This window comes from Dreissena polymorpha, chromosome 8 (assembly GCF_020536995.1).
Source record: "Dreissena polymorpha isolate Duluth1 chromosome 8, UMN_Dpol_1.0, whole genome shotgun sequence".
Taxonomy (NCBI): Eukaryota; Metazoa; Mollusca; class Bivalvia; order Myida; family Dreissenidae; genus Dreissena; species Dreissena polymorpha.
The window spans coordinates 12094689-12117457 of record NC_068362.1 but is presented as its reverse complement, the minus strand read 5'-3'; positions in this window follow the sequence as shown (position 1 = coordinate 12117457).

Here is a 22769-nt window from a genome sequence, read left to right as displayed (position 1 = left end):
TAAAAATGATTCAATATCATAAAAAATTATGTGCAGGGCAAATACGGTCTGATATAGCAATATTGTGTTGACAAAATCAAATGGAAGTCTTTCAAAGGAAGTTTAATATTACAAATCATTGGTTTTGTATGGAAAGGTTTAATATAAAATCACTGGCAAACCTTTAATTTTATATTCCTCCGAGGTCTTCTCCCCTCAGGTGTGGAGCGTTTTTCGGGCACAATCAAGCAAGTGACGTCTTCTGTAACCGCTTGCTGCGCACACAACATTATACTTATTATTAAAAAAAATGATTTCAGATAATTCGATCACAGAGTATATCTGTATTACATTTAGTATTTTACGCACATGTAACATTGTTGCGACAACATACAATGACACTTGGATATTAAATTAGATTTTTTTAAAATAAAATTTGATGAATGTGCTTTAATTTAAAGGACATTTTCACAGATTTTGGCAAATATTTAAGCTAGTCATTAAATGACGTATATTGATAAATACAAACATTGGACAAAATATTCTACAGTAAAAAAAGAATACAATTAAAAAATTGAAAAAAGTAACCCTCAACTGGGCTCGAACCACTGACCTCTGGAGTAAAATGTCTCCCGCTTAGACCTCTTGACCATCCGTGCTCATGCTATGAGCGGATTTATTTTTTACTTATATAAACAATCTTCGTAGTTTCCCAAAATATAACAACAACTTAACTTTCCAAATTATTCAATCGTTTTGCGTTGCAATTTCTTTATAACTTTCAGGTTTTCAAATCGTCAAAAGATGCACATAATTGATATTTTAGAGCATGTTCATGAGCTATTTCCTCACAAATACCATAACTAAAACAAAAATTTGCGAATCTGAAACAACTGTTTTTAATTTTGTCAAAACGTGCAATTGCCCCTTCAGGGCTCAACACTAACAGTTGTCCTATTGTCCCTGGCAAGTAAAAGTTGGTTCCGGGCAAGTTATTGTATTATCTAGATTTCCTCCGGGCAAGTGCAAAAAAGAGCAAAGAGCATTTAATTTAGACTTTAATTGCTGAAATCATTTTGTTAAATGTTCAAAAATAAAAAAGGTTGTGTGGTGTATCATTTTGATCTTTATTTAAAAATATGACTGCCGTTTACAGTTAATGTGATATTTCATGATTGGGCGAGTGGCTTTACGTTCTGAGGGCAAGTAGATTTTCTAAATACTTGCCCGACAAGTTGGTTTTTAGGTTAATGTTGAGCCCTGCCCTTAAAAAATTCTGTTGCATACAGACTAAATGAATATGTGTTCCTGAAAACAAGAGTGCAACAAACGAAATATATCACGACCTCACGAAATACGTCTTCGGTTTGACACCTTCTTTAATTCCGATCAAGTATAAACTGATTCCTAATTCCATGCAACAGTTATGGTGCATTGGAAAGTGTTCTCAAATTATTACCCCGTAGACGTGTATTAAGTTTCAAGTTAACATATTTAGTAGGATATTGATGTTGCAAGCACAACTTTAAAAAGGAATTTTCTAATACCACTAAGGGCCATAAGTCAGTCAAATTCGATGTTATTGGACTTGGATGGTGTTCCCTAATGAAGACCCCGTAAACATGTATTAAGTTTCAGGTGAATACCCGTAGTAGTTAAGGAGATTGGTGTTGCGTGCAAAACGTTTACCAGGAATGTTCTAATAACACAAAAGGTCGTTATTCGGTTAAATTTTATCCTAGAGTTATGGGCCTTGGACAATGTTTTCCAGTAGTGACCCCGTAGATATGTTTCAAGTTTCAAGTGTATTTTTTAGTAGTTGCTGAGATAAGACATATTGTACAAGAAGTTGCACGCACATTAAAAAAAATGTTACGCCAACGCCTACACTGACGCCGGGTGGAGTAGGATAGTCCCACTGTTCATTGGATATTCGAGCTAAAACACATCGTTTATTAAATAAATAAGCAATATTAACTACAGATGTATCGATGAGCATATTGACAAAAAATGCCTTAAATAGACGTGCAAACTCTTGTTCAGTTAGAGACTACTTATAATTGTTTTGTCTGTTTAACCGTTTTTGTAGTGATGTGGATATGTTGTGTTCTCAGAAATCAAACCCGCAAATGATATATGCTAATATCTAAAAATATATTACATTTTCCAGTAAAAATATACACAAATAGTTCGAAATAAAGGTCATAAGGTGATATTGATAATTTAAAAAAGTTAATAGATATCAACTATGTAAATGTCATAAATTTGAAAGAAGCAATATAGTGGTTATATCAAACGTGCTATTGGGACAGACGAAAGGACAGGCAAGCAATTCGCCCTCATGCCGTGAGGCTTCACTTAATGCCTGGGTCACATAGTGATATTGTTACATCCTAACACTTTTCAGTTCATACACACCTGTGTGTTTCAATCCTTTGCGGTTGACTGTTACATCCGTGTTGACATTTGAAGGTGGCAGTGAGTCTTAACAATAAATCAAAAATCATAAGATTATGGATGCATTTGTTCTTGAAGAAGTGAAAAGGCTTACATCTTTTTGAAAGACAAACAATTAGCACACCAAACTGTTTTTATTCCATTGGTTGTGTAAATATCACACTACTATCTTTAAACATGGTTATTTATATATCCAGTATACGCTTCTAATATGCAAAGATTAATAATATTTTATGTGTTAAGCTGAACGTTGTTAAGTTGTTTGGTAGTGTTATCACTAAGACGTGATGAAACTGATCACTGAGACGTGATAAACATGCTGTAATTAATTTATTAAAATTTTAAAATATACTTATAAAACGTGTACAACAACTAAATTGCTATATATTAACATGCTCTGAAAGAGGTGATGCACACATGTTTATTGAAATAAAGGTTAACATTCATAAAAGTAGTTCAATCGTGATCACTTGATACTATGCGCTTTAGCGCCTGTTGAAGTAGGTGTGCCCATAAGCAAAGTGTGCAGGATGAAAGAACTTTCAGAAAAAAGGGGGCGGGCACGTCTAATGTTTCTATATCCTTAATCGTTTTGAGCGGGATATCAATTTACATACCTGTAGCTTTCTCAGACACAAAAACATCTTTTTCCACACGCTCCACCTTGCGCAGGTCCTCAAGGGTCTGTGTAAAGAAAAATATGAAAATAATGGTATAGCATAGTGCACGTCATTTAACCACAAAATAATGTGCGTGATTACCTGTTAAACGGACTTAGCATGAACTCATAGTTATTATATCTTCAGTTTTGACACTCGCCATAATGCGGAACATTGTTGTTGCAATGGTATATTCATAAAGATAATACAGCTCACGCGACTTTTTTCTCTACATATAAAATAAAATCAAACACTGTTGAATATAAATTGAGTACATCAGATACTGGTAAATATAAAAATCTTACCGTTTGTTTATCTACCCATTTGTATGAATTAGGAGCCTGTCCCTGGAGTCTGCCTGTGTTTGTCTACAATTTACAAAAGCATTGACACAATAACTGCTGGGATCAGACATATGTTGGTTTCACATGCATACAGACAGCATGGAACATTACATACTGATATTTATCACATGCTATACCCTGTTTCCCATGTAATACAACTATTACATATTTTTGTACATTACACATTTGTAATACAACATTTTTACGCGTTTTCATTGGTTTAGTTTATGTTTATTGACCAATCGCATTTTGCTATTTTGCTGAAATGACGTTGCAACGTCAAATGACGTCACGAAATGTAAACAACATTCGGGATTTATCATTTTGTTTGCGTAAATATTTATTTAATTTGCTCATTTAAAAGCATGTGATAAAAAAGATCTGACACTCGTTGTCATATCATACCATATTTTATTAAATTCGTCCAGGAAATTTGTTAGTAAGCTCGCCAAAGGCTCGCCTACTAACAAAATTCCTGAACTCGTTTAATAAAATATGGTATGATATGACAACTCGCGCCAGATCATATATATATTTTTAATGTACAATGATTCAAAATGCCATGTAAGATCCGTTTTCTTTCTCATAAACATACCCAAAATCCAATTTTGCACAGTGTGCAAGAGAAACTATCGTCGTTTTTAAGAACGGCCAGATCTTCCTTGATGCAGTATGGCTTAAAATGGAATGCCCTTCCGCAAGTATGACAGTGCAACTGAAAAGTTACATCAGACTTTGTTCATATACCACAAAACTAATCAATTTCAAAAGGTATGTATATCTGAGGATATTGTAAACGGAACGTTGAATGCTTTAAAAAAATCATCAATTTCAATTTTAAGGTGCCATAACGATGTTGTTACGAAATCGATCACAACACACTTTTTGCACATTTCTTTTAAAGGTCATGAACTACCATGAAAAAAGATACTGAAAACAGCTTCAGATAAAACTTGTGTTTGGGTAGTAAGGCAGGCGGTCAGACAAGTAGACAGGCAGGCAGGCAAGCACGCGACGTTTTAACAATATGTTAAACACGGAACGTTGTTAAAAGCAGTGGTAAGTGCTTACCTTTACATCCGTCTCAAGTACGGTAAAGCCACACGTTGGACAAGAATCAAGCAGGAACTCTGAAAATTAAACACAAAACTTCGCAATAAAACCACATATTACATTTGAAAAGAAAAAAGACTCCCCTTCCGAGCATGCTAGACTTTAAATAATAGCGACTTGTTTTTTTCTTTACTGGGAACTTACAAACTAATTTAACATTTAATATGGCATGCTCAACGCAACAAATATAGCAATTATACACATTTATTTAAAATTCCCCTTTTCATGATAATATGCACAGTAAGGGTGTTCATCCATGAAAGTATTAGCAAAATCCACCAAGTGGTTTAAGAGCCATTGCGTTCGCAAACAATATCATTGAAAACTCAGCAAAGGGCCATAATTCCGTCAAATTTTGTCGCAACGAAATGTCTCTCCTGTATGATCATCTACACAATATGGGTTTTCATCCCTGAATGTTTAATCAAAATCCGCCAATCAGTTTTTGAGGTGTTGCGTTCACAAAATTTCGAGACGTTCGTACGTACGTACGGACGGACGGACAAGGGCAACGCTATATGCCGCCCCCCTTTTTTTTGGGGGGGGGGTGGCTATAAAATACTCTAAGACAAAACTTATATGTGCACTTACACAGTATAATGATATTTCTTTTACTACTTTCATACGATTTTATACAAAATTTTCCGATTAACTGCTAGATATACAGATGTAGACGCGCTAACTCAACTTCAATTAATTAAGCGGGCGTAGCACTAGAATAACCGGCTTGATCACAAAACCTTACACATTATCTTTTGACTTATGTATTTACAAATGTATTTAAGTTCAAATAACTCTCAATATAAAGTAAAATAGGAGTACAATATAGAAAATAATAAAAATAGCCAACATTGGAAGAAAACGAAACAAACCTTTAAACGACATGAACTTTTTTGCAACAGATAACCGCATTACAGACAAATCATGGGAATTTATGCCTTCCATTTCTTGAAATCGACCATTCAAATGATATTCAGCAAACTGAAAAAAATGGTAGAAACGCCATTTGTCATACCAGCTACAATCAATCAGTTCCATGCATTTGTAGCAGTACCATTTAAGATCAAGTTAGTTTGTATACTCTGAATGAGAGTGCTTTATTGCTTGGGCACGTGAAGTTTCCTAAGTCTGTATCAAATATACTATTAGCTTTTGATACGAATATTATTTTGTCCTTTTCATGTTTTGTTTAATTCGAAAACTGAAAAACCTGCTTTTGTTTTGATAATCGGTAGTTCGTAGACAAACGGACAAACATGATTATTTTTCTCGTTATCAGCAAAGTACATGTAACATTAAATTCTTATGATAGTGTGATAGTTGTATACATGGTAAGATTAACAACGCTGAATAAATGTGAAACATTGAAATATTACCATCAAGCAATACACTCCACAGTTGAAAGAATCTGTCTGTGATGCATGCTTCACTGTCTCCGAACGCCACTGCTTTATCACATCCGTTTCAGGAGTATTACTGCATAGCGCAATAAAGGAACTGGAATTCAATTGCCGCAATACAGTATTTGTTCCGGTTATATGCCCAAGTGTATGTGTGCGTGTGTGTGTGTGTGTGTGTGTGTGTGTGTGTGTATGTGTGTGTGTGTGGGGGGGGTGCGTGCGTGCGTGCGTGCGTGCGTGTGTGTGTGTGTGTGTGTGTGTGTGTGCGTGCGTGTGTGGATGTTTAATAACGAATAATTGCGATCGTTAGACAAAGTACATACCACATAGCCAGCCGGATGGAGCCAATTTCAGATGATTCAGCTTCCGCAACAGGATTGTAGTAGAATATGAGTTTCTTCTCAAAATCCATAATCTTTGAAAAGAGTTATAATTACATTAGTATATTACAAAAAATGCACACTAAATTTATACAAATATAACTATCGCTATGTATAAATAGTTTGCTTTACAGAACAATACACCATAAATAACAGTTGATATGGCCAAGGGATCAAACATCGCTTAAAACTCATATCAACGAAACTTTTCACGCCGTATTTGATTTGTGTGATGAATATGGTAATTATGGCTTTATCAATGTGGAGACAAATATAAATCAAAATCAAAATAATATGCTCTAAAATTTTTGATAAGCAACAGCCTATCGATTTTAATTCGCGGTTATCATGATAGTTAATTTAATTAAGCGCTAACTTCATGACGTCTTCATACAGCCGTGTTTTGTTTTTGCAAACAAATACTTAAACATAAAAGTATGTTTTTATTGAGAAATTCAGTTTTACAGCAGCAGTGTTTTCACCTATAAACCTGAGAAAATAATATACATAATAATGTTTCATTGCTAACTGTCAAACTTTGTTGTTTTAGTATATGGCATATATCACACCAATATTATCCATTTTGCCATACTTTTAATAAATAGGACAATAGCAAGAAGCAACTATTTAAGTTTGCGAACACCTCTTCGCACGAGCGTCCAATGTGAACTTCGATAGTATGCTCCAACGGCGAATTTATAATCGTTCAACTGAAATGGAACAGTACTTCAATCAAAATAAACATTGCGTGAATGCAATTTTAATGTATTTGTACTTGGTAATTAAGTAACATCCGCTAAATATTGTTTATGATATTATCTCCAAAAAGCGTAAGCCGAAACGTTGATTAAAGTTTCAAAATAAGCGTTTCCTTTATATAATTTAAATATCCTTGATACAACAACTTCAATCCCGCCAAAAATGTGAAATGAGAAGGAAATAAACCTGTTTTGTCATCAATTGGTCTCGGGTCATTATTAAATGATCGTTGTGTGATATTTGTATATAACAGTTATATCTTTAATGTCATCTATACCACATAAATTTAGCATGAAAACCAAGATATTATTCAATTCAACTTGCAGTGTTTAAAGGCTTCATTTGCAAGCTAATTCAGTGAAAACAATTATTAAATCGATCAGACTTGTTCAGGCCATTACTACTTCGGAGGCATAAGATGTCGAGTTCGATACTGCCAAAGTATTTTTTGGACTAAACATTGAAGTACTTACAGCGTATTTTTATTTTATATTTCATCAATATGCATATTAATAATAATGATTGATATGTCATTTTAAGACATTAATAGACCGATTATAAGTTTATACATATTTTTATTACATTTGCCATTTTACTGGTAATCCAGAAATCGGTGTAGTTCATTTAACATTCAATATGATGTTTGTCATGGCAATTCACTCAACATTCTAAAAAGAATACAAAATGTTCGCTGATATTTTGTTACTGTACCACATAGGTTGGTCTGTGAGTCCGCGACCCTCGGATAAGAGTTTCCATCGTTGAACTAAGCAAGTGCAGGCATAGGCCTTTGCAGATATCGGCCAGTTCGTTCAAAAGAATCTTCAGGTAAGTATCGATTACCTTAAACCGAATAAGCTTTTGTAAATTTAATACATTGCGAAATGTTTCTTTTTAGATCCTTAACATTTTTCAACAACAATATGTACACTACTTATTTACTTGTATGCAAAATAACACAAATGTTTTTAACTTCTGAAATTGTATGCATAAAATATATTTGATTTTTAAACTTGTTAAATTGGTCACTGAGTTAACATTTGTTTTGCTATTAACTCGGCATAGTGTTAAAAACCATAAGACAAACTGTTTATCTTACATTGTCGGTAACCCATTCTTTTTCATTCAGTGACCTGATGTCTGTGTCAGTAATTTTGGTTCCCGACACCTTCGCGACTGGCACGTCATAATCTTGAGGCATGTTCCACAACTTTTGGATGGATTGAACTGCAATTATGTACAAATACAATGTAACGGTATGTTTGTGCAGTCGTCCGTAGCGGAGTTGAAATGGTAAAATTATATTTAAAAAATGTTTCAATTATATTTAATAATATTTTTAGATGATGCAAACACGCTCAATGTGTAATGATTTTTTTACATGTAAGAACATTCATGTAAACGATTATGTAAAGTAGTAAAATATTATGATTTGAACATACTGTCAGTGTCAGGTACCAGTGGTGTAAATGAAGATGAGGAGGCCTCTTCGACAGCAATATGATGTATTAAATAATCTGAAAAAAGTTGATTCATCTAAACCGAAAATTGAATTCGTGTTCTTCAGTTATACTGTATATAGACGTCGTTCTGAGTCTATGATTACATGTGTTCTTCATTCAAAGATGATCTTTTTTATGATGTTTAAAAATTAAATGAAACTGTTTAGGGCGTTTGTCATATCTTATAATAAGTTTTTCAGTGTTTGTTATACAGTTTTGATCGAATTTTGTGTTCTATGTCGTAATGCTTTCTGTTGTATTGTGTCTGTAAGCAATCGGTCACTTGCCTTAAATAAAAACAAACTAAGAGTGGATGGTAAGGACTTCTTTTCTGAAAATGTTTCTGTTGTTCCTTAATGCAATATTGTTACTGACACGCCCGACTATAAATAATGTAGAGCAATTTGAACATGCATTACCGTCCGCAACATCTGTGCCATTTTTGCTTATTCCACAATGAGGGTCATCAACTGTAAATACAATGCTTGTTATCCATCTGACTTTTTTCCGTCTGTATTTGATTCGAGTAACCACAATAAATAATTTATTAATATTTTGGTTTGGTCCTTGCTGACTGCATAAACATATTTCTACGTCATGTCTTGCAATATTCAAATACTTATAACTTGTATTGAGTGCATTATTTGTAGTAAGATTTATAACTGAGATGTATAACGCAAAAAAGGCATTAACCATGATTTTCCTAACATCAGTTAAATTCATGTGATATTTTTAATTCAAAAGACAACAAATGTTATAATATTTCTCACCGAATTGAAAGCGCAGAGTTTTCTTTTTTCGCCTCAACTTCAGAGACTTTGGTGTTTTCAGGACTTGTGGTAGGTCTGACGATGTTTGCATGGCTGTAAGTTGCTCATTTAGCCGCTTTAAGTCTTTGATGCAGCTTTCTAATTTTGACGTATTGTTGCATATGTATGACTTGGATTTCAGAAGATCTTATTTCTCTCGGAGTTGTTTTTGAAGTGATGATACGCTTTGTTTCCCTGAAACTACAGTGCAAACAAATACGTAGAGCAACTTGAAAGTCTTAAATGTGTTTAAGAGTGGTATTTATTAAGGTTGCACGGGAGCAAATCTATGGAAACAAACGGACATATTAACGAAAGTACGGACGTGCGGATGGAGGCAAATCAATAAATCTTCCTATGAAATGAAGGCAAAAACTCCATCGCGATATTTATATTGTTCTATTGTAAAAATGTATGTGTTTCACATAATGTGGAAAACCGTCAACCATACCTGTTTCTAAATTCTCAGATGGTGTCTCGCAGAAAAGGAGGTTATCTTGACTCTTTTCTACAAGTACAATAATATGAGTGACACTTCATTTCCTAGATTATGTTCACCGGATGACTTCAACAAAACAAACTGTATAACATGACCTACGCTCCAGGAGTGAAATAACGTAATGCTCAATTTTGTTTATTACATTTTTTGACGAAATGACGTCATTATTCCAGCGAATTTCTTCAGTTAAACTCTTTGACAATGTTAATAAACGGTGAAAAGAGCATAAAATAAAAAGAAAATTTGTTGGTCACCTTATAAATAGAATCTTAAATTCGTGGTCATTTTGTATTGAATTTATTAAACTCTTCATCTAAAAAAAGATAAAAACTCGGCAAGCCTCGTTTTTATCTTTATTTACATGACTTGTTTAATACATTCAATACAAAACGACCACTCATGCAAGAGCCTATATACCTCAGATCAATTTTAAAGTAACAAAAGCACACTGATTTTCTGAAAATCGTAAGCTTAATTTTCCAAATGTAGCATATATATTTATTATTGTATAGTAGACAATATATAGTTTCAATAAACATTCCTAAGAAATGAAGGACAGAACTCAGTCGCGATAATTATATTGTTCTATTGAAAACAGGTATGTGTTTCATATACTGTGGAAAGCTGTCACGCATACCTTTTCCTAAATTCTCAGATGGTGTCTCGCAGAAAAGGAGGGTATCTTGACTCATTTCTACAAATACAATTATATGAGTGAAACATCATTTCGTAGAATATGTTCACCGAATAATTTCGACATAACAGACTACCTCAGATCAAATTTAAAGTAAAAAAACACACTGATTTTCTGAAAATCTTAAGCTTAAGTTTCCAAATGTAACATTTACATTAATTATTATATAGTAGACAATATATAGTTTCAAATGGATTCTGAAAGCCTTAGCTAGAAACCAGCTCAGAATTTGTGATTTCAAATTTGTTTGAATAATGATTTTACATGCGTATAATTAACAAATGGAGTGTTACAGTTTAATATGATTTACATTAGCATTTCCGTTCAATTCATATTTAGATGCTGATAGTTTACATTGTTAATTGTTAAATATATATTAGTATATATTATTATAAATACAAAATGTATGTCAATTAAAAAGTCATTCAGGAGTTGTGAAAACAATACATTATCTGCTGTCGAGCGAATACTAAGCAGAGTTGGACCAAACTAGGTTTTATCAAACCAAGTATTTCGACTAAATACCCTCCAATATATTTAACATGCGTATGAAACATTTAACAAGTGTTTCTCTTCGACGTTCTTTTTAATAATATAGACCTCCATCGGCAAGATTTGTTCCAGATGTTTCCTCAGTGACGTCAGTGTTTCCTGTATTTTACAAACACATACATTTAATGTTGATGTAAATTTAATATGATGTGGATATCATAGGTTTTGCATATTACAATATTCAAGACAGAACGACTTATGGCATTGGCATAATACAAATCGTTTTTCACGAAGCAAATAATTACATTCGTATTAAACTAAAGCATTTGAATATAACGATTTACATTTCGATCAGTTTAAACATCTTTCCGGGAGACAAGTCAAGTCAAATCAAGTAAATTTTATTTAAAGTCGGCAAGAGTACATAACATATAACATAAGCTATACTTAGCTTTTAAACCGACATTATTAACAAATGTATAATAATAACATATCAAAAGACAGTTTGTATATAAGAAAAAGTGTGCACCTTCGGCAAGATTTGTTCCAGATGTTTTCTCAGTGACGTCAGTATTTCCTGTTTTTTACAAACACATACATTTCATGTTGATGTAAATTTAATATGATGTGGATTTCATAGGTTTTGCATATTATCATATTTAAGACAGTACGACTTATGGCATTGGCATAGTAAAAATCGTTTGTCATGAAGGATTACATCGTATTAAGCTAAAGCATTTGAATATAACGCTTTACATTTCGATCAGTATAAACATCTTTCCGGGATACAGTTTAACATATGTTATATAAGAAAAAGTGTGCACCATGCACTTCTTGATCTGCAGTTATAAATGGAGAATTTCTGTATTTGGACGAGAGCCACTGCCATTGGATTTCGCCATCAGACATCATGCGGCCGAAGATATGTTTACAAGGCAAAATGTTCCTCAAGAAGTTCCTGCAACTGCACATCGTATAGGTTGTCTCGTCGCCGAGATGTGTAATTGTGTGGCCTAAGTCAACAACAGTCATTGTAATATCAATTTGATGTAATGTGCATTCAATTAATGTTCCTAAATGTGAAGACACAGGTTATAGTCTTCAGTTATTCGTCATTTGTTATAAATAAAGAACCAATCATGTTGGACAATATATAAGTGGAATTTCACCGTTTTATATTTATAACGAAAACGTTTATTATCGTGCAACTACTCACTCAGAGAGATCAGATAGGCCAATCTTATTCATGCAGTGTTCAATGAACTTCACTGGACGCCCATGAAGGAACTGAGGAATGTCCGGCGCATACTTCTTGAAAGTCCCAGTCAGCGTTAGATTTTCTTCCACATAACTATAAATCGACAAATCAACGTTAAAAGATAAAGTATTTCGAACACAATTTACAGAAAGCAATAACCATAGTAAGTTTAGTGCAAATGCATTACATTGGTGTAAAACGCTTGATAGTTTGATCAAAAGTAGCATCATGGATACGAAAATTGCGTTCTTTTGAAAGGTCAATGTTTATAAGCGTTTAATGGACAGTTATTTGACTTATCTACTGATATACTGACCTCGTACGCCAGATAGATAGGGACAATGGGATACTGTGAGTAAAATGTAATTTCATTTATTGAGTCAAATATATTCTGAATCAAATTTATATTAACAAATGGACAATGTAAGCATGGTGATTTGCTTCCGCTGTAAGACACCGAGAATCCTTACATTGGCCGGAAAAAGTTAAATATAATACCTTTGGTATTTCTCAGGCAGAAACTTCTTCACTAGAACACGTACCGAGCTGGTGAGAGTCATTTTTGAATTACATTTTAAAAAGTTACTTTTAAACATTCCATGAATGCGCTCAATTCCATTGGTGGTGTGGACACCAACCATCAATTTGCCATTTCGGTAGTTCTGTGCCCATTTCTGACAAATTGAATTGGTTAATTGGTTATGATGGTAGTTTAAAAATGATAACGTTTATTGTTACGCCGATAAAAGTCTAGTACATTGTTCGGAAATATAATGTTTATAACAATATTAACGTATATATTGGGGTAACGAATTCCAAATTGTTTTGCTAGAAAATTCAAACGATTGTTTAAAATAGTTTGTTTTGGGTATTCGCACTAGCTTTAAATCCCCCTTTTCGCAAGATCGCAAGTTATAGTGATTATTTTGTGAAGGTGTCAAAAGGTCACGTATGTATGTTGGGGTTTGATTGTGAAATGCTTTAAATACAATAACTGACGTGAAATAGTGATTACGCTGTTCGAACGTCAACCATTTTAGATCTTTAAATAGTGTTTTTGAATTAGTGTTGTACTTTTTATTTAAAATATGTGCACCACAACGCTTTTGTATTTTGACTATTCTATTAATTTCCGTTTTGGCCGCTGAACTCCAGGTAACGCATGCGTAGTCGGATATAGGTGAGATATAACCATTATAGAAGAGCTTACGCATTTCAATGGTTAGATATGGTTTTATTTTTTGCAAAAGAAACATTCGTGATGACATTTTTGAACAAACGCTGTTAATGTGTAGTTTCCAAGATAGAGTATTGTCAATATAAAGGCCAAGAAGTTTTTGACAATTTACTGTTTTGATCACCGTATCTGAAATTTTAAGTTTTAGATCTGTTATATTTTGAGCTTTCGGTTTTGACCCTAATACCATACAAGTAGTTTTTAGTGGATTAATAATCATGTTATTAGTTTGGCACCAATCATTTACAATTGAAAGATTTGTTTGTAGCTTATTTTGAAGTGTTTGAATATTTGTTCCCACAGTGTGCAATGTTGTATCATCAGCATACATTGCAGAATCACATGTAAGATCTAGCGAAAGATCATTAACGTAAATAAGAAATAGAAGAGGTCCTTAAATAGATCCTTGGGGAACACCAGCAATGATGCTTTTACAAGTAGAGGTAGTGTTTTCTGCTTTGATAAACTGAAATCGATTGCGTAGATATGAAGAAAATAGGTCGCATGACCTATCATTAAAATGATAAAGTTTTAATTTGTGTAAAAGAACCCTATGGTCCACAAGATCAAATGCTTTTTTAAAATCCAAGAAAATTGTACCTACCAGATTTGCATTGTCAATTTGTTTAAGCCATGAATCAACTATATTAATCAATGCTGTTTGACAAGAATGATATTTGCGAAATCCCGACTGAGTTTTGTTTAATAGACCTGTACATTCTAGATATATATGCAATTGTTTAGCTATATGCTTTTCAAATATTTTAGATATAGTAGGTAAAATTGATATTGGTCTATAATTATTGGGATCTTCTACCGATCCACCCTTGTATAAAGGTATTACGTTTGCAATTTTAAGCATGTCGGGAAAGGTTCCATGTGATATACAGTTATTTATAAGAGCAGTGATTGGTTGTATAATGAATTCTTTGCAAAGTTTAATAATGCTGGGCCCTATACCATCAGCCCCAGCAGATTTGTTTGAATGAAGTTGATTAATTAAAGTACTAACTTCTGATGTTATTTTTAAAATAACAATTTTTAAAAATGTTATTTTTAACAAAATTAAAACTACAAATGTTTATTGCAAACCTTCAGAAATCGTTAGTTTGTATGGCGCCTTTATAACTGGAATGGTTGTATACTGCTGGAGTTCCGGCGGGGGGGTGAAATTCCCAAATTTTAGGGTAGGGATGTCCCACTGAGACTACCGAAATGTGATCAATTTTAATACCGGAACTCTGATAAAGTAGACCATTTTTGATACAAAATGTTTGAAAAAGCAGACCTATTAGTATACGATACCATTGAGAAAGTGGACCTATTTCAATACAAGATTTTCGATAAACTGTACCGATTCCAATAGTAGAATTTGATAAAGTGGACACATTTCATACTAGGATTTTAATCTCTATCATATCAATACAGTATACTTATTGAATTTGCTTTCATATATATATTTGTAAATTTCACATATTTTTGATACCCATTTACATAATCGAATGAAATTTAGCATACTCATTTTGATACTGATACTTTCAAATCTATATGCATTTATATACAAGCAAATTTCAGATTTTAATACCCATATCTATACTTAGATGCTCAAAACCATACCCATATCTATAATTTTAGTCGAAAAACACAACCCATATTTTCGGCACACCCCTATATACCGGTATATAGGAAGTTACCCCCCCGGGGCTGGAGTAGCTGGAGTTTCATTTCTGTATTTTTTATAATATTACATTTATAAAAAAAGATTCATCAATTGACATATGGGCAGTTGAACTGTTCAAAATGATAACAATTAAATATGTTCATTATTTCATAAAAATGTGTGACTAGTCAAGAGTGAAGAAGAGCATGGACAATCTATTTGCAGTACTCTGACTTCCAATGCAATTGTATAATTCCTTCCACGCAGTATGCTAAGAAATATCATTACAACTTAAACCATGAGTAATATTTATAACCATTGAAAAAAAACACATGATAAAACACGTGCATATATACGAAAATGTTCGTGCTTCTAAAACATTAATAACGTGCTAAAACAAGCAATATAAATACAACAAGCCAAACAAGTAACCAGGGGTTTACTTAAATGACCAGGGCAGCGATCCTAACGCGAAATCCATTGGCAAGGCTATAACATTAAAACAACTACTTAAGCGATGCCAATTGCTATCCCATTACTATTTCGATGGCCTAACATGTCGAATTATTAACTAACAAACATTGGAAAAACAGCGCAATATGCGAACATATACGTTTGACGACATACGTTGCTAAATATATAGTAAGGCGCTGCTCAGTGACGTCACAGTTCTTGTAATTAAAAAAAACCGTTACTTAAATTACAAGTGGTGTTGTCGTTTTGAATATCTTGGTCAATATATTTGTACTGAAATGTTTCTTACACGTGTCGTAATGTGTGTATAACTTGAAATGCAAACATGAGTATACATGAGTGGGCAAACATTTAAAAATTAACAAAATAAATTTAATTTTGTAATTTATTTACATACATTTTATAGTTATGATTTATACGTCGTTTTAAAAACATTTATAGACAGAATATAATTTTATATTTAATTAATTTTATCATCATATTTGCCCTTTGGGTGATTCTAACTGACATAGTCCCGTTAATCGGAAGCTCAGTTGCCGATGCTAAGTCAACATTTCCGAGGGCAAGTGATTTTCAAAATTAGTAAGCAAAAATGACAGGCACATTATGAGATTGAATTAACACTACTATGTTTTACCTTCCAGTATAGATCAATGTATAAAAATTAGAACTGGTCACTGTTACAAAATTGCATATCCACATTATTTCTGTACATGTCTTTAAAATATTAGTAAAAATTACATACGCTTAAGAACTTCTGTTACTTGCTGAAGTACAATTTACATCGTGTAGTGTGTATTTATTTATTGCACACAAATTTCATAAAATGTTTGCTCTAGCCAAATGACAAAAATACTTAAGTTATAAGCAATTAAAGCGTATAGCTCTGAATTGAAGAAGTCGCCACGAAGACGCTCTTTAAGACAGATAAAACTCAATAGTTTACAATGTGTTCTATAATACACATTTATTGAAAGTTCATAAAATTTTGTACAAGGGTTACTGAGAAAACAGATCCAGTAAGACACATCTTTCTTACTTCAATCAATTTAGGAACCATATTTGTGATTGAAACACGCCTGTATGATACGAAATATCTGGTTTTTGATGAAATGTTTAACTTTAATTACTGAGAAAGAGCATCGTTCGGAAAAAATGTGTGACGTACGGACGGACAACGCATAAGCGTCGTCGATGGTTGGATAAAAGATAAATAAACTAGATACGTGTAGCGGTTTGGGGGAATACATCATTCACACAGTTTACTGGCATTGACGAGTTTGATAACGTGTTTTTGTTGGCGGAACTAAAATAGGGAGTTAATTGACCTTTGGAACAGAAGGAATTAAATCCTTAGTAAACCCCTGGAAACGTACATATCACAAAGGAACTGTTCAAATAACAAACCTCACTGTCCCCATTTGCATTAATTTGTTTTCGCCTTACATGTAGTAGAGCATCTGGACATGCAGCTTGGGTCTCATTGAGCTATAAATAACAAAAACGTTTTCATGAATTTTCAAAAATTAATTACGTACGGTACGTGAAGAAAAATTAACACGGCAACAAAAAATGTTAATATATACCACGTATATACGATATTCAATTGACCATACACATTAAATATCATTATCCTATTTCAAATCATCCGACAATGGTCTAAAACACTGTTTTCATTGCTTTCGAAACACGAACTAAACAATTATGTACTACCATTTTTACCAAAATAAGGAAAAATTAATCAGTAACTGGTCTGATAAAATACATTTTCATACATCAACATTAAATAAAAAATATAAATGAAAGCCACTGGGCAAAATTAAGAAATAAATATTTTTTGTTAATTCTAGACTATATACATATAGTAAGGATTTTTTTCGACCTCGCTCGTGGTGCCCTGGGTATATATATCGGGATCTGATATTACATATATATAGACATATAAGTTTCGAACCAAATCTGGAGGGGAATTTCTACAAGACTTGTGTAATAGTTCATAACTCAAACTCACTAGCTCAACTAAGTTGTCTTGATCATCCGAACTCTTTAAACCTTGCTTTTCGGCCTTGTCCATGTGGTTGCGGATGGATTTATTTGTAGGTCTGAACCTCCGTTTGGTTTTTGAAGGAGTCGGTACACTCGTATTCTTCACGAATGTTGATATGTGTCGTTGCATCTCCTCCACATTGGTAACGCCACTTTCAACGACCAATTCCTCAATTTTTGATGCAACAACATCATCCATGCGCTGAGATAACCCAGCATTCTGTTAAGGATAAGTTAAAAAATTCCGTTATTACTAGTAATTTTCACCTAAAAATAAAGGATCTTGTTAGTGTATGTACTAATCTATGTACCTGATCTGAGCATATAAAGTTTATATAAGTCTCATTCCCATTAACGGTGAATGTATGTATGTATGTATGTATGTATGTATGTATGTATGTATGTATGTATGTATGTATGTATGTATGTATGTATGTATGTATGTATGTATGTATGTATGTATGTATGTATGTATGTATGTATGTATGTATGTATGTATGTATGTATGTATGTATGTATGTATGTATGTATGTATGTATGTATGTATGTATGTATATAGATAAAACGTGTGGTCAGTATCAAACATTTTATTTTACACTGTCATATAGTCACACCTGTACGCTCATGGAAAAAATATAAATAGGATCTGGCACGATTTGTCATATCATACCATATTTTATTAAACGAGTTCATGAATTTTGTTAGTAAGCGAGCCTTTGGCGAGCTTACTAACGAATTTCCTGGACGAGTTTAATAAAATATGATAATTTATGACAACGAGTGTCAGATCTGTTTTATCACATGCTTTTAAATGAGCAAATTAAATAAATATTTACGCAAACATAGTCTAGTTTCTTAACTAGACTGTTTGGTGCAATATGCGAATTCAAACTAGTGTACTCTGAAAACTCGTTATATAAACAAAACAGTATAATGATAAGAAGAACGGTTGAAGTTCAACACCACTGCATGGTGAATACTTTGCACAGGGCGTGGTTTGATAGATTATTACCTCTCCAACAGTATGGTTTTGGTGTTCAATGCTGGGAAAGACCACCATGATCTTTTTTACCCCTTTGCTGAAATCGTTCCTTACTGCAGACGCGGCCCGTTTTTTCTCGACCTCGCTCGTGGTGCCCTGGTATTATAATATGGTATGTATGATATAACATATTTGAAAATTTAGGGAAAAATTGCAAACTTCAATGAATGTATTTTCGACGCCAATAAAAAAAAATAACCGTTTAAAGTCGACTATACTCAGTGAGCATGCCCATAGAGGGATAGTTGTGCACATTTCATACATAAATATTTTACCATCAATACTGCGATTTTCCCGTGCTTGTGACAGTTTTACTGGGAAAATATTTAATAATTAGTATTATATATTTTGCATCATATTTTGACAACAACGTGTGTGCGTTAAGAAATTAATGAAATAAGTTATATTTAACGAATACATTAATGTAATAAAATAAAACAGCGTACTCGCCGTTGATTTACCCATTTGAATATATTGATGGTATAAAAGTAACATAATTTATATATATATATATATATATATATATATATATATATATATATATATATATATATATATATATAATAACTGAAAAATAATAAAACAATTTGCAGTAATGCCTTACAATATAACTTTTTGCTGCATGACTATAACTGGTAACTCACTAATATGAATTGAACATTGTTTACTTGTATCTCAGTGCTGTTTCATAAGGCTGAAGTAAATTAGTTAGTTACCCATTTTGTAGAATAGTCTCGTCTAGGTTATCACGTGACTTGTCTGTATATAAGCAGTGGCTTCTCTGCATACGGTTGATTTCAAAGTTGGTTCTCAAGTCGTACACATCGAATATTATTAGGTAAATAACTGTAGCTTTCTGTCTACTGAGTAATTCCACATTGTGGTCTGAAAAGTGACAGAACTAGTTGTTAGCAAGGGCTTGTCTGCTGAGTAAACCTTGGTGGAAAAGCGACAGTCTATATCTAACGCTTACAGTTTAAGCTTTGACGTTCGTCTACGCAAATAGTCTCAAACCAGGTTCATCCATAGTTTCAGACTAGTTTCATCCATAGTTTCAGACTAATTTCATCCATAGTTTCAGACTAGTTTCATCCATAGTTTCCGACTAGTTTCATCCATAGTGTTCGACTAGTTTCATCCATAGATTCAGACAAGTGTCATCCATAGTTTCAGACCAGGCTCATCCATAGTTTCAGACTAGGCACATCCATAGGCTCGTCCGTTGTTCTTATTGATTAGTTTGTTATATTGACCCGGTTTTGTTGATTTCTACTGTGATTTATTATATGCACCAATCATTGTTCCAAATCCTTTGTTTCTAATCATACTGGTAAATCAGCCAGGCGAAAATATTATATATCCTTAGCCAGCGTGAATTTCAGTCCGGTTAAAGTCACCTTGCACGTTACAATTAAATCGAAAAGATAAACATGCTTTACTGGCAAATGGAATATGTGTTATTTTAAGGTTAAATGTCGATTACATGGACAATAATATCCGCTGACAAGCTGGAATTTAAAACAAAATCGTATACGAAATGAATTCAAATAGATACTTCCGACAATGCATACTTCTTTCTGTATCGAATGCTGGCTGGACTGAAACTATAGACGTTGTTAGTTATAATAAATGCCACAAAATTATGCATGTGTTCACGACGTGTCGGTCGTACCACCTTTGTCATAATGGTTTGTATATTTCTATGTTAAAAAACGCATCATTGACAATATTAATGCGTATTTAACTTGTTAAAATGTTTTGTTATCAGTGATTGTACGTATTTAAAATTACAATCAAGATGTCAAGTAGTTGGATTGATGCATGCGGCGAAATACAGAAGATTATGAATGTGTATGCAAGTCTAGTGCAAACTGCTATATATTAGCAAACATAATTTAAAACAAGTTTTTTTTTCTGCAAAACATTTTTTTTTCCAAAACAAAACACACAACAAACAACACATATGCAATGCCATAGAAAATAATATACAAACTACGAATAATATATGCATGGCATAACACGATTCTGATAACTCAGTTTGCAAGTTGACGATTGTTGTTCTGAAATATTTTGTCTATGTCGAATTTTAAAGACACGAATTCAATTCAGATTCTGAATGAAAACGATAAGCGTCTCAAGTGATGACGTCAGAGCCAACGCTGACGTCATGTGTGATTAACAAAAGGAAATTAACACGACAGAGAGAAGGGTTTGAAGAAACCGGAAGTAGCCTACACGTGCTGTTTTCCGACAAAGGCTGGATGACCAAATGTTGGTGACAAAGTGGTAAAATTAAATATTTTTTGATGATGCGACTGGGTTTACGCTTAAATCGTGTTTAAAATTTGTTTTTATTGAAAACCGAAACATTTTGCGTCTTGGATAATGGTCAACAAACGTGTATATTCCTTTGTATAAAACGCCGTTACAAGAATTTAAACAAATGCGGATTTAAATAATTCCATTGAATAATTGGTGCAAATGTTTTATTTCTTTATCCACTTGGAAAACATAAGAGGTCATAATGTTATATGTTACTGAATGATAAAGTCATGAGTAAAACTTGACCTTTAATACCACTTGATACAATACCAGAGATAATATCATATACAACAGTAATTTATTATTTTTGGCGTGTTGCGTTTTAAATTGCTACTCTGGTTAGTTTGTTCAAATCATGTCCCTGAGATCAAAACTTGCCACGCCCAAGACTCAAATTATTTATCAAGACTTGTACAGTAAATATCGATACATTTCAAAAATCTTCCTTTAAGAAACCCGATAGTAAGGAGTTATTTGGTGTTCAACGTAATATTGTTTTCCTTTTCCAAGTTTGATTAAATCATGTGCATGGGATCAAATAGAACTACGCACAAGGGATCACATGATTTATACACAATTATATAGTGAAAATAACCTAAGTCTCCAAAACAGCAATGGACGAAGGTTAAATATTTGACATGCGACCTTGTATGGTGGTCCCCTACTAAATTAGATTATATTTAACATCTGAGCTCAAATTAGACCAAAATCTAGGGGCCACTTTTTATGTTTAAAGTCAAACATTTGAAATGTTATAATACTGTCTCAAACCGCATACCGTCTGTGTCATACAGAGTAAAAATCCTAATATAAACAGTTATAACATAAAAATCACAAAATCTACACATAACATGTTAGTTTCTACACGTTTCAGGAGAGAGACATAGGGCCTTTGATAATGTGTAATGTTTAAAAATGTTGGCAGATAAAACAGTCTTTATATTACGTTTATTAAAAAGCGCAATTTAAGTTATTTTCAGTTATTTTATTATCATAATTTTCTTATTTTGCAGATTGTTGAGCATGTCATTTTTGTACAACTACAGTACTGTACAACGTCAACGTCAACGTCACTAGTGTATATTTGCAATATGTTTTCTTTGTGTAAAAACCCACCTAAATGATGAAATTTAAATAAATTTATAATAATATAACGTCTTACCATTCCCACGTGTAAAAGCGTCCACTCGTCACAGATGAATGATTGTATCGTGAGCTTACTCAGAGTGTAGTCAAATGATCACATTTAAAATGTTAAATCAAACATAAATCTTTACCCATAACAGAGATACAATGTAATCAAGTTTGAAAAGTGTTGCAGTAGAAAAGTCTCCAAGTGTATATATGTACTCGTTCCGCGCTTAGGGCTGCATTGTGTGAGGACACGGAGTATGTCCCAGAACTCCTACCTAATTAACACACTAGACTCACACAATTTTGGGACGAATTTCGAATTGTAGCTGTAATTTACAGGTATGTGTTTTTACTGAAAGATATGTAAACTTTGGTGTTGTCTTGTGCTGTGTGGATACACCGGAGTAACTGGAGGAAACACTAACTGTCCAGTATAGTGTCCACCGGCCAAACAAAGATGCGGACAAAGAAGCATAACATTCTTAAATAAAATACAAATATATATTTGT